At 39.1% G+C, this 13,762-nt stretch overlaps 1 protein-coding gene across 1 annotated transcript in view; it reads left to right on the top strand.

Moving 5' to 3' along the window:
- LOC110590097 (zinc finger protein 567) overlaps positions 1-13,762 on the top strand; it is a 156,349-nt gene that overhangs the window by 127,268 nt on the left and 15,319 nt on the right.

Consider the following 13,762-nt stretch of genomic DNA (forward strand, 5'->3'; position numbering starts at 1 on the left):
CCTCCGGTCTGTGAGCGCTGGCGGGAGCCGGCTGAAGATGCCGGGTTGTGAATGAGTCTTTGTGGCTGCGTGACCAGGTGTGGGTGACTGAGTGTGCGGTTGTGGCCGCCTGGCTCCAGGGCGTAAGTCTGGTTGTGTTTGTGTAACCATGTGTGATACTGTGTGTTGGGGTGTGGGGTCCTTGCTACTGTGGGTGATAACTGCTTGTGTTTCTGTTGTGTATGTGTGACTGTACGCCTTGTTCTTGGGGGTGCGGGTGTCTGTGCGGTTATGATTCCATGTCTCCAAGGTGAGCGTATGGTTTGGGTTGCACAATATTATAGCCACGTGTGGTATTGTGTGCAGTTGTGTGTCTGTGACTGTGTGGTGACGATGCGTGTGTATCCCTCTTGTGTCCCGTGGAGTGTGTCTGTGAAACGGTGGCTGTGTGTGGTGCTGTGTTTGTAAGTGTAACGTGTCTTTCTTTGCCTGTGTGAGTGTGACTGTCTCAGAGTGAATGTTCAATTATGACTGGTTGGTGTTGGGTGGGCTGGAGTGCCAGTGATTATGTGTGTCCCCCAAGTGGGTATGTGATTGTGATTGTGTGAGACAGTTGTGGGTATTGGTTTGGAAAGGCTGTGATTATATGAGAGTAACTTTGCGTATCATCGTGGTGAGTAAAATTGAGTAACTGTGTATGTCTTTTTAGTGGGTGTGAGATTGTGACTGTGTATAAGGGCCTGGAGGTGTCTGTGATTGTGTGGTTGTGTCCTTGTGTGTTTCAAGAGTGGATGTGTGGTTGTGTTTGTGTGACACTGACCATTTGTGTCCCACCATGTGTGCTGATGTGAGGTGCCTGTGACTCCAGTATACTGACCTTTGCAGAACCTGTGAAGTTAGAACAGACTGTGGCCCTGGACAGTGATAGCCTCAACCTTTACCTGTGACACTGGGATTGGACACGATGTCCAGTCTTCTCTGACTTCTGTCTCCTGTGTGGAGATCAAAATGTTCTGCTTACTCACAATTCCTTTTTTTAAAAGTCTTCTCCAAGAAGATGTTGAGAGGAAAAGGAAAGAATTGCTATTGAACATCGAAAAGCTAAGCTCAAGATGCATCAGTTTTTCTTCTTTCCCTGAGACCCTTCTTGTTTTTCAGGATGTGCTTTTCTTTTCTTTTTCTGAAACTTCTTGCCTAACTTCTCCTCCCCCAAAGGACCTGATCTCCAGTATATTGCCATTGGAGTAAATTATTGAGACCCCTTTATGTGAACTGAAAGGTCCATATACCCCCTGCTTCCTGCACGCCTAATGTTCATTAAAATTTTTTTAACTTTTCGGGGCACCTGGGTGGCTCAGTTGGTTAAGCGACTGCCTTCGGCTCAGGTCATGATCCCAGAGTCCTGGGATCGGTCCCACATCAGGCTCCCAGCTCAGCAGGGAGCCTGCTTCTCCCTCTGACCTCTCCCCTCTCATGCTGTTTCTCTCTCTCTCTCAAATAAATAAATAAATAAAATCTTAAAAAAAAAAGATTTTTTTAACTTTTCATTTTGAATTAGTTTTAGACTTAAAACTCTTGCAAAAATAGAATTCCCATATACTTTTTTTTTAAGATTTTATTTTTAAGTAATCTCTATACTCAGCATGGGGCTCGAACTCACAAACCCAGAATCAAGAGTTGCACACTCCACGGACTGAGCCAGCCAAACACCCCAGAATTCCCATATATTCTTAACCTGTTTCCCCATTTTACCATTTTATGGTTATGTTTCCATTTTACATAATCACAGTACATGATCAAAACCAGGAGATTAACATTGATACACTACTACTAACTAATCTACAAACTTTATTCAAATTTCATCAATGTCCCTTAGTGTCCTTTTTCTGCACGAGGATCCAATCCAGGATCATATGTTGCAGTTAGTAAGTCTTCTTAGTCTTCTTTGATCTGGCACGGTTTCCCGGTCTTTATTTGTCTTACTTGACCTTGACACTTGTAAAGAGTACTGGCCATTTATTTTGTAAATTCTGCATTGTAGAATGTTCCCCAATTTGAGGTTGTCTGATGCTTCCTTGTGATTAAATTCAGAGTGTGCTTTTGGGACAACAATATCCCAAAAGTGATGTGTTCTTCTCAGTACATCGTATCAGGAAACAAGAGGTCAATTTGCCTCATTATTAGTGGTAACTTTAATCACTTGGTTAAAGTGGTGTCTGTCCAATTTCTCCACTGCAAAGTCACTGTTTTTCCCATTGTAAGTAACATGTGTCTTGTGCAGAAATACCTTAAGCTTCTCATCTTCCACCTGCAAATCTTAACATTCATTGATAATTTTTGCCTGAAAATGTTATTACAGGCTATTTGCCAAATGGTGATTTTTAAATTTCCATCCTTCCTTCTACATTTATTAAATAGGATCCTACTGTTAGGAGATTTTCCCTCTCCCCCACTTATTTACTAAATTATGTATATATAAATTGGATTGTTTTTTATTTTATTTTTTTTAGTTCTGTAGGTTACAATTCATTACTGTCACTATGTCTTTGCTCACATTACCCCAGATTTGGCCATTGGGAACTCCTTTAAGTTGACTCCTGTATACTTTCAATGTGTCCCCTTTATTATTTTTTTTAGTACTGCCATATTTTCTGGCACCATGAGATGTTCCAAGCTGATATTGTACTTTTGTTACCCAAAACTGGGTTTATCTCTTGATGGGTGTCGATCCAAAAGACAAAACCAGCCGAAGGATAGGAAGAGTTTTTCTTGCACTAAGTGAGGGAGGACACCGGGGATCTTCCCTAAAGCAGTGTCTCCCTGAACAAAAGAATTGGGGAAGTTTTAAGCTAAGGGTGCATATATATTAACAAAGGGGCTTGTACAATGGGGAATACAGCATGAACAGAGGCAAAAGTCATCTTAAAATGACTGACTCCGTGTCAAAGTCATGAGGGCCAGCAAAGGACAGCATCATCAATTGTCTGGCCCCAATTGGTCTGGTATCTGAGTGTTCAAGGGGGTTTAGATCCTGCAGATATAATTCAAGAATGTAGATCAGGTCAGTCTTCACTTTTGAATCAGCTCCGTGAATTTTACTGCTGATTTGTCGTTCCTGGTATGATTAGGTTACCTCCTGGCCTGATAGTGGCCGTTTGTTCTTAACATTCTTTCACAAGATGGCCAGAGGCCTAAAATGACTTTTCTTGTATCAAGAATGCTGTGTGTCTGGTTTTTTATTTTTCCCCCCCAAGGACCCCTAACTCTTTCTGTTTACACTTTCCCAGCCCCAGTTCTGGAACATGTACATTTCCTAGGGAACACTGGCTCCTTTTAGTAGAAAATGATATTTAGAAACCAAGATTAGGGGACGCCTGGGTGGCTCAGTCATTTTGCGTCTGCCTTCGGCTCAGGTCATGATCCCGGGGTCCTGGGATCGAGCCCCACATTGGGCTCCCTGCTCTGTGGGAAGCCTGCTTCTCCCTCTCCCACTCCCCATGCTTGTGTTCCCTCTCTCTGCTGTGTCTCTCTCTGTCAAATAAATAAATAAAATCTTAAAAAAAAAAAAAGAAACCAAGATTAGATATACTCATTGCTTCTAGGTACTCTCAGCTATGAAGTATATATATCTATACACACACACACACAAATCCATATCTATCTGTATGAGTATACGGATAATCCATTGCTTCATATGCTATCTCTAATTCCAGTTTAACACCAGGGGGTTTATTCCAGCCTTCTCCATTTCCTTTTATTTTTTGGTAACTCCTTTCTCTGACAATGAAAAAGTTGACTCTTGGGATGCCTGGGTGGCTAAGCGTCTGCCTTCAGGTCATGATCCCGAGGACCTGGCATCGGTCTGCGTGGGGCTTCCTGCTCAGCAGGGAGCCTGCTTCTCCCTCTCCCTCTGCCCTTCCCCGATGTCTCTCTCTCAAATAAATAAATGAAGTCTTTAAAAAAAAAAAGTTGACTCTTATTAACCACAATATATTTATCCATTTGCTCAGTCCTAAGTAGAAAGTAGTTTAAGAATTGCTGACCTAAAATAAGACGAAATCAGAGAGGGAGACAAACCATAAGAGACTCTTAACTATAGGAAACAAACAGAGGGTTGCTAAGTGGGTGGGGGGTTGGGGTAACTGGGTGATGGGCATTAAGGAGAGCGCTTGATGTAATGAGCCCTGGGTGTTATATGCAACTAATGAATCACTAAACTCTACTTCTGAAACTAATAATAACTATATGTTAATTGATTTTAAATTAAAAAAAAAAGAATTGCCAACCTACACTCCCATACCTCATACAGTTATTTTTATTTTTAGTCTTAGTGAAAATAGTTTTCCTCACACCCTCCTATATGGTAATGTTACTCATTTGTAATATAGTTGGTTCATTTGTTACCATTTGTATTTTATTTTGGATTTACACACATACATCCTGTTTGATTTTAATTATTTTTTGAGTACAGGAAACATTTCTTTTTTTTTTTTTTTTAAGATTTTATTGATTTATTTGACAGAGAGAGACACAGCGAGAGAGGGAACACAAGCGGGGGGAATGGGAGAGGGAGAAGCAGGCTCCCTGCTGAGCAGGGAGCCTGATGTGGGGCTCGATCCTAGGACCCCAGAACCATGACCTGAGCCGAAGGCAGACGCTTAACGACTGAGCCACCCAGGCGCCCCCAGGAAACATTTCTATGTTTCTAAAAGCCTTAATTATTTTTTTTAAAGATTGATTGATTGATTGATTTGAGAAGAGAGAGCACATACACGTGGTGGGGTGGGAGGGGCACAGGGAAAGGGAGAGAGAGAAACCCAAGTAGACTCCATGCTCTCAGGGCTTGATCTCATAACCCTGAGATCACGACCTGAACTGAAACCAAGAGTCAGATGCTTAACCAACTGTGCCGCCCAGGCACCCCTAAAGGCCATAATTAGACAAAAGATCTACCCAATCACTCCTCCACCATTCCTTCTCTCCCAATTCTTTTTTTTTTTTTTAAACAACATATTAGTTGTTTTTTTTTTTTAAGATTTTATTTATTTATTTGAGAGAGAATGAGATAGAGAGAGAGAGCATGAGAGGGGGGAGGGTCACTGGGAGAAGCAGACTCCCTGCTAAGCAAGGAGCCCGATGCGGGACTCGATCCCGGGTCTCCAGGATCATGACCTGAGCCGAAGGCAGTCGCTTAACCAACTGAGCCACCCAGGCGCCCCCCTTCTCTCCCAATTCTATTACCCCATCCTTTCCACACTTTTCCCACTCATTGTAGGTAACCAATTTCATTAGTTTGTTGGGGGTTTTTATGTTTGAATATACATTGAAATATACAGAAAATTTAAACATACATAAAATTGGCCACTCTATTTTTAAATGTACCATTCAGTGGCATTGAGTACATTTACATTGTTGTGCAGCCATCACCATCATCCATACCAAAACTTTTTTCATCTTCCAAAACTAAAACTTTGCTCCCATTAGACAATAACTCCCCATTTCCCTTCCCTCTAGCTTCCACCTTTTGGCTATTGTGGATAATAGTGCTACGAACATTGGTTAACAAATATCTGTTCAAATTCTTGCTTTCTCTTCTTGGGGGCATATACCCGGAAGTGGAATTGCTGGGTCACATAGTAATTCTATGTTTAATTTTTTGAGGAATCACCATACCATTTTCCACAGATGCTAAACCATTTTACTTTCCAACCAGTAAAGCACAAAGATTCCAGTTTCTCCACATCCTTGCCAACACTTGTTACACACATATATATATACACATAAATATTTATATTTTAAAATATTTTTGGGCGCCTGGGTGGCTCAGTTGGTTGAGCGGCTGCCTTCGGCTCAGGTCATGATCCTGGAGTCCCGGGATCGAGTCCCGCATCGGGCTCCCTGCTCGGCAGGGAGTCTGCTTCTCCCTCTGACCCTCCTCCCTCTCATGCTGTCTCTCGTTCTCGCTCTCAAATAAATAAAATCTTTAAAAAAAATAAAATAAAATAAAATATTTTTATGATAGCTATCCTAATGAGTATAAAATGGTATCTCGTGAATTTTTTTAAGTTTATTTTTTTTAGTAATCTCTGTACCCCACATGGGGCTCAAACTCCCAACCCTGAGATCAGAGTTACATGCTCTGCCGACTGAGCCAGCCAGGCACCCCTCATTGTGTTTTGATGTGCATTTCCCTAATGATTACTGATGTTGGGGATCTTTTCATGTACTTTTTGGCCATTTGAATATCTTTGAGAAATATCCTTTGCCCATTTTTTAATTGGGTTGTTTTTTGTTGCTGAGTTTTAAGAGTTTTTTATGTATTATAAGTATCAATCCCTTATTAGATACAAATAACAAATATTTGTTCCCGGTTCATGGATTGTCTTTTTACTCTGTTGATAGTGTCCTTTAACGCACAAGTTTTTAAATTTTTTTAAAAGATTTTATTTATTTATTAGAGACTGAGAGACAGAGAGAGAACATGAGCAGGAGAGAGAGGCAGAGGGAGAAGCAGACTCCCCGCTGAGCTGGGAGCCCAACGTGGGGCTCAATCCCAGGACCCTGGGATCACGATCTGAGCTGAAAGCAGACCCTTAACCATCTGAGCCACCCAGGTGCCCGCGAGTTTTTTAATTTTAATAAAGTCCACAACATTCCTATTTTTTCTTTTGTTACCTTTGCTTTCTTTGTCATATCCGCGAAATCATTAGATTAATTAAATCCAATATTGTGAAAAATTTCCCCTATGGTTTCTTCTAAGAGTTTTATAGTTTTAGCTCTTATGTTTGGATCTGTGATACGTTTTGAGTTAATTTTTGTATATGGTATTAGGTAGGGGTCCATCTTCATTCTTTTGCATATGGATATCCAGTTTTCCTGACACTATTTGTTGAAAAGACTGTCCTTTTCCCCATTAAATGGTCTTGTCTAGGGTGCCTGGGTGGCTCAGTTGATTAAGCGACTGCCTTTGGCTCGGGTCATGATCCTGGAGTCCCAGGATTGAGTCCCACATCAGGCACCCTGCTCGGCAGGGAGTCTGCTTCTCCCTCTGACCCTCCTCCCTCTCATGCTCTCTCTCTATCATTCTCTCTCTCTCAATAAATAAATAAATAATAAATAAATAAATAAATGGTCTTGTCTATTCCTGTTGAAAAGTATTTGACCACATATGTGAGGGTTTCCATTCTATGCTATTGGTCTAGATATCTGACTTTATGGCGGTACCACACTGTTTTGATTACTGTAGCTTTTCTTTTTTTTTTTTTAAGATTTTATTTATTTATTTGAGAGAGAGAGAATGAGAGAGAGAGAGCACATGAGAGGGGGGAGGGTCAGAGGGAGAAGCAGACTCCCTGCAGAGCAGGGAGCCCAGTGCGGGACTCGATCCTGGGACTCCAGGATCATGACCTGAGCCGAAGGCAGTTGCTTAACCAACTGAGCCACCCAGGCGCCCTTGATTACTGTAGTTTTGTAATAATTTTTGAAATCAGTGTTCTTTGTTCCAATGAACAGTGTTCAGTGTTCCAACTTTGTTCTTTTTCAAGACTGTTCCTTCAGATTCTATGTGTATTTTAGGATGAATTTTTCTATTTCTACAAAAAAACATCATTGGGTTTTGATAAGGATTGCATTGAATCTGTATATCCCTTTAGGTAGTGTTGATATCTGTCTTGGTCAGCTGAGGCTGCTCAGAGTTATGGAGGCTGGAAGTCTGAGACCAGGGTGCCAGCATAGTTGGTTTCTAGTTAGCGCTCTCTTCCTGGCTTGCAGATGCCCACATTCTTGCTGTATCTTCACAGGAAAAGAGAGAGAGAGAAAGCAAGCTCTCTCTAGTGTCTCTTTTTATAGGGATACTAAGGACTAATAGAACCCCCCACCTTACAAACTCATTTAATCTTAATTACTTCCACCCTTATAAACTCATTTGATCTTAATTACTTCCACAATGCTCCTGTCTTCAAATACAGTGACAGTAGGTGTTCGGGCTTCAACATAGGAATTTGTCTTCCAATCCTTGGGCACAGGATATCTTATCATTTATTTATGTCTTCTGTTTCTTTCAGCAGTGTTTTGTAGTTTTCAATGTGTAAGTCATTTTCTTTCTTGGTTAAGTTTAGTCCGAAGTATTTTGTTCTTTTTTGATACTATCATAAGTGGAATTATTTTCTTGATTTCCTTTTTTTTCAGATTGTTCATTATTACTGTGTAGAAATGCAACTGATTTTTGTGAGTTGATTTTGTATCCTACAACATTGCTGAATGTATTAGTTCTAACAGATGTGTGTGTGCAGGGGGAATCTCTAGGGTTTTCTACATGTACAATCATGTCATCTAAGAACAGAAATAACTTTACTTCTTCCTTTCCAATTTGGATGCCATTTACTTCTTTTTTCTTGCCTAAAGCTGCTCTGGCTAGGACTTCCAGTATGTTGATGAACATCTTTTCATATGCTTAAGGGCCATTTTTACATCTTTATTGTGAATTATCTGTTCATATCTTTTTCCTATTTTTCTTTCAGTATTTTGTCTCAATGTTTAAGAATTCATTACATATGAGGGATATTAGTCCTTCACGGTGATGTATGGTGCATGTATTTTCTTTTAGTTTGTCAGTTGTCTTTTAACTTTGTTTATGGTGGAGTTTTGTTTTTTGGGTTTTTTTGTCATTCAATTTTTTTTTTAATGTTATGTAGTCAAATTTACCAATATTTTTTTTCATTACTTCTGGACTTTGACTTTCTCAACCCCAGGATTAAAGAGGAATTTACCTGTGTTCTTTTCTAATACCTGTATGGTTTCATCTTTTTCAATTTAGATCTTTTTCCATTTAGATCTCTGATACATTTGGAGCTTAATTTTATATATGGTATGAGGAATGGATTTAATTTTATATTTTTCAAGTGGCTACCCAGTTTTCCGAACACCATTTATTAAAAACTTGTGATGCCATCAATCTCCATCATATACTAAATTTCCAAATATACTTGGTACTATTTCTAGGTCTTCTGTTCTGCTCCACTGGTCTGTTCATCTATTTATGCACTACTGTTTTAATTATAGAGGCCTTGCAATATATTTTAATGTCTGGTACAGCCACATCCCAGAAGTCTGGGTAGGATGGAAGTTTGTTGCGGTGGGGGTGATTGGGTGGCTCAGTCGGTTAAGCATCCAACCCAATTTTGGCTCAGGTCATGATCTCAGGGCTGTGAGATCGAAACCCCACACTGGCCTCTGCACTAGGAGTGCAGCCTACTTAAGAGTCTCTCTCTCCTTCTCCCTTTGCCCCACCCCCACACTCCTCACTCTCTCTCTCAAAAAAAAAAAAAAGTTTGTTGCAGTGACTAGATCTAATTTGATTTTGGGGCATTTTGGGTTTTGGGTAGTCTTAAATTTGCTTCAAGCCAAATTCTTATTGTGCTTTTGATAAATTATGAGAAATAAAAAAATATAGTTAGTAGTACTTGATGTTTGTGAGTTAGTCATTATAGCAGGGTTTTAAATAAGGTCTTAGTCCCCACTCTTAGACATCAGGGCTCTGCAGACTCCATGAAATTTTATTCACAATTTTTGCAGATGTTTATTCATTTGATTTTTTTCTTGGAAGAAGGTTTAACATTCCATAAGATTTTCAAAGAGATTCAAGACCCCTGAAAATTTAGAACTACAGGTCTAAAATCTAAGACAGTGATACCTGGTAATATCCTTTGAGATGCCCAAAATTTGCAGCCAACAATAGAGAAACCGAAGAGGAATGTTCCATCATCTATTACATTCATATGATGGAATATTATCCAGCTAATAAAAAATATGCTTACAAAGTGTTAATCAGAACAATGAAAAGGATGTCATAAACAAAATGATAAATTAAAAAGGGCTCAAATTTTGCAAAGACCCCACCTAAAAATCTGATCAGTGATTGAACAGAGAAGAAATTCACTGTATATCTGACACAATGCTTTCTGCTTTGCATACACTGCCTTATTAATTTGAACTGCCCTAAAAATTGGTCATTCACAGAATGTTTTTGATAATGAGGCTATATCAATGTACCAGGGAATATGAGTCAACATTTAAAAGACTGTTAGAGTACTTCTAGTTATTACTGGTTTTCAGTCACACTAATTTCCTTTTTTGTCCCTATTCGTGTCATAGATATTTTCTCAGTTGCTCATAATTTTCCTACTGCCAGGAAAATAAATACTAACTACCATTATGGTTATTTATTTTTAAATGGAAACAATATTGTTATGATTTTTATTATGAAAAACATAAACTTACTGTAAAAATAGAAACTTGCTAAAAATTCTTCATCCAGAAATATTCTTAATATTTTGATGGATATATTTCAAATATTTTTTCTGTGTGATTTTATAGAGGGGTATCACATATATATAAATTCTGTAACCTTCCTGCCTCATTTAATAATGCATTGACCATAGTACTGTTGTATTTTTTTAAAGATTTTATTTATTCATTTGAGAGAGGAGAGGGGGAGAGAGCACGAGTGGTGGGGAGGGACAAAGGAAGAGGGAGAGAGAGACAGCAAACTCCCTGCTGAGCACTGAGCCAGTCACGGGGCTCAATCCTGGACGCTGAGATCACGACCTGAGCTGAAGTCAGGTGCTTAACTGACTGAGCCACCCAGCCTCCCCAGTACTGTTGTATTTTAAAATCTCTATATAGTATTTCATTATCAAGATGTACCTTAATTTATTCATTTTATTGTCTATTAAAGAGTATTTATATTTCTATAATTCAGTTATGAGCTATTTTTGTGCATACCACTTCATATATTTTTATATTGAATTCCTTTGGAAATTAGACATTTACTAAGAATTGGCAAAGATGCGGGGCGCCTGGGTGGCTCAGTCGGTTAAGCATCTGCCTTCGGCTTGGGTCATGATCCCAGGGTCCTGGGATCGAGCCCTGCATTGGGCTCCCTGCTCTGCGGGAAGCCTGCTTCTCTCTCTCCCACTCCCCCTGCTTGTGTTCCTGCTCTCGCTATCTCTCTCTCTGTCAAATAAATAAATAAAATCTTAAAATAAATAAATAAATAAAAGTTAAAAATAGGGGCGCCTGGGTGGCTCAGTCGTTGAGCATCTGCCTTCGGCTCAGGTCATGGTCCCAGGGTCCTGGGATCAAGCCCTGCATCAGGCTCCCTGCTCGGCGGGAAGCCTGCTTCTCCCTCCCCCACTCCTCCTGCTTGTGTTCCTCTCTTGCTGTGTCTCTCTCTGTCAAATAAATAAATAAAATCTTTTTAAAAAAATAAGTTAAAAATAAATAAATAAGATAAAATTTGTAGTCTTGGGGTACCTACATGGCCCAGTCAGTGAAGCATGTGATTCTTGACCTCAGGGTTGTGAGTTCGAGCCCCACGTTAGAGGATGAGATTATGTAAGGCAAAAAAATGTTTTAAATAAAAGTTATAGTCTCTATTTACCCTTTTTTTTTTTTTGAGAGAGAGAGAGAGGGAGAGAATCTTAAGCAGGCTCACTAGCCTGCGATCATGACCTGAGCTGAAATCAAGAGTTGGAGCTTAACCAACTGAGCCACCCAAGCACACCTGTATTTACTTTTTTTTTCTCCTGTATTTACTTTTAAAGTGCAAATGATGTAATAGGTGAGATAATACTAGTATACAAATGTTCAAAGTAAAGGATGATAAAGGGCACTATTTACCCTGATAGTATGCTATGAGAATTCATAAGAAGGAGATAACTTGTATGACCAGAGCAGTCATTGTCATGTCATGTCTAAGTCAAACTGATCTCATAAGAGCTCTGTGGAGGGAAATTAGTTTTCTTGAGTCCTATACAGGACTTGCAGTTTTCATTCTAATCATCAGAAATCCGAAGTGTGTCCAATTGGGCGAAATGAGTTTGTAGCTGTTTGGAGAATAGTGGGGCAAGTACAGAAACATAACAGATCCATCTGACAAGAAGAGCTAAAAGGAAGCACCACTTATACATAGGACATGACCCTAATGACTTTTCATTTTTTTCCAGGCACGACTACAGCACACATGAATATAGTTACCAAATCAAGAAGTTTGCAACTATTAGGAGCTGACAAAGCAAAAACAAAAGCCATTCTGTGAAAATATAACTGTTTTTAGAATATCCTAAGCTATTATTTCATGTTCAAGGGGAAGATTGTTTTTAAAAAAAGTAAGTATTTTCTTTTTCATCTGCTATTTGGGAATAGCTTACATTTAACAGAACCTAAAAATCATTTAAAAATTGGGGCGCCCGGCTGGCTCAGTTGGGAGAGCACGCGACTCTTGATCTCAGGGCTGTGAGTTCAAGCCCCATCTTGGGTGTATAGATAACTTAAATAAATAAAACTTTAAAAAAAATGAAAAAAATTTAAAAATTAATACATGGTTACTGAAAAACATACACTTAAGTAAAACTAAGAACATTGAAGATCACAACCCAGAGATAACCAAAGTAATCTTTAAGGATAAAACTTCCTAGACATTTTTCATCTAATTTGTCTGTCTATATTGTCTGTATTGATATATCTTTATATTTTACAAATAGGATCACGTGATGCCCAGCTGTTTTGTAACCTGCTTTTTTTTCATTTAATCATATCTTAAACATTTTTATGTTATTAAGTATTACATTACTAAATTTCTGAGTACTTAGAATTACTGTTCTGTAGAAATCTTTCATTTTTTTAACCTATCTGCTCTTGTCTTACTTAGAATACTGAATATTGCCTAAGAATGTATATATCTCTCCTTGTAATGATTTTGGTTGATGTTTATACTGGAAAAATATATGTTTACATCCTTAAAATTCAGTACAACATGAAAGATTTCACACAATGTGAAAAATCCGTTTGAGGTGTATAGAGTTGGAAATGAACCAGTTCTGTTCTATTATTTCTGAAGCTTCCTCTGACTTTTTAAAAAATTGTTCTTTCTCGCATCAACCACAGGCCAGAGTCTGAATTTTTATATAGTCAGAATATAGCTGAATTAGTATATTAGTTAGGACAGGCTGTTACGCTGTAGTAGCAAACAACCCCCAAATCTCAGTGGCTAACAGAATCACTTTTCATTAACTTGATCATGCTACACGTCTAATGTGCATGAGTGTAGGCAGGGTCCCAGACCAAAGCAGACTCCACCAATCTATAGCTGTACCATCTAACACATATACCCTTGGCCACCACATCAGGGAATAGACTGGAGAATTGTGCAGTCTTGCCAGTGCCTCAGACTGAAGGGACACACATCACCTTAGCTCAGGTTCCATTGGCTAAAACCAGTTTATGGCCCTGCCTGACTGCAAAGGTCAGGAAAATGTCATCTATATGCCCCAAAGGAGAGGAAAACACGATAATGGTGAAACAGTAGTAATTCAGTTAATGTCTACCAGACTAGCTAAGACCCATTTATTTTTCTGTGTGTAGGAAGTTGCTTCTGTAAATTAAGTGTGATTTCTTTTTGGAGCAAGGAGGATATCCTGGATTGAGGGCTGACAAGAGGTCTGTGCACAGGTGAGTGAGGAGACTAAGGAAAATGGAAGATTTTCATGTGAAAGCTCACTTTCTCTGTGCAAAGTCAGGAGCTTTAAGTTACTGTTTGAGAACAAGCCCCCCCAAAGGCTCTAGAACAAATGGAGGAAATAAAGCTCCTTCAGCATGTAAGTTCCCCAAAGCACCTCACTGTCATTCATGAATCACTCCATTCATATTTCCTTTTATAATTAACCCCCCCAATGAAGAGGAAGGTATACATTCTATTACTTACGATTATGAAACATATGCTTAA

The sequence above is a fragment of the Neomonachus schauinslandi genome, chromosome 16, assembly GCF_002201575.2.
Source record: "Neomonachus schauinslandi chromosome 16, ASM220157v2, whole genome shotgun sequence".
In the NCBI taxonomy this organism is placed as follows: Eukaryota; Metazoa; Chordata; class Mammalia; order Carnivora; family Phocidae; genus Neomonachus; species Neomonachus schauinslandi.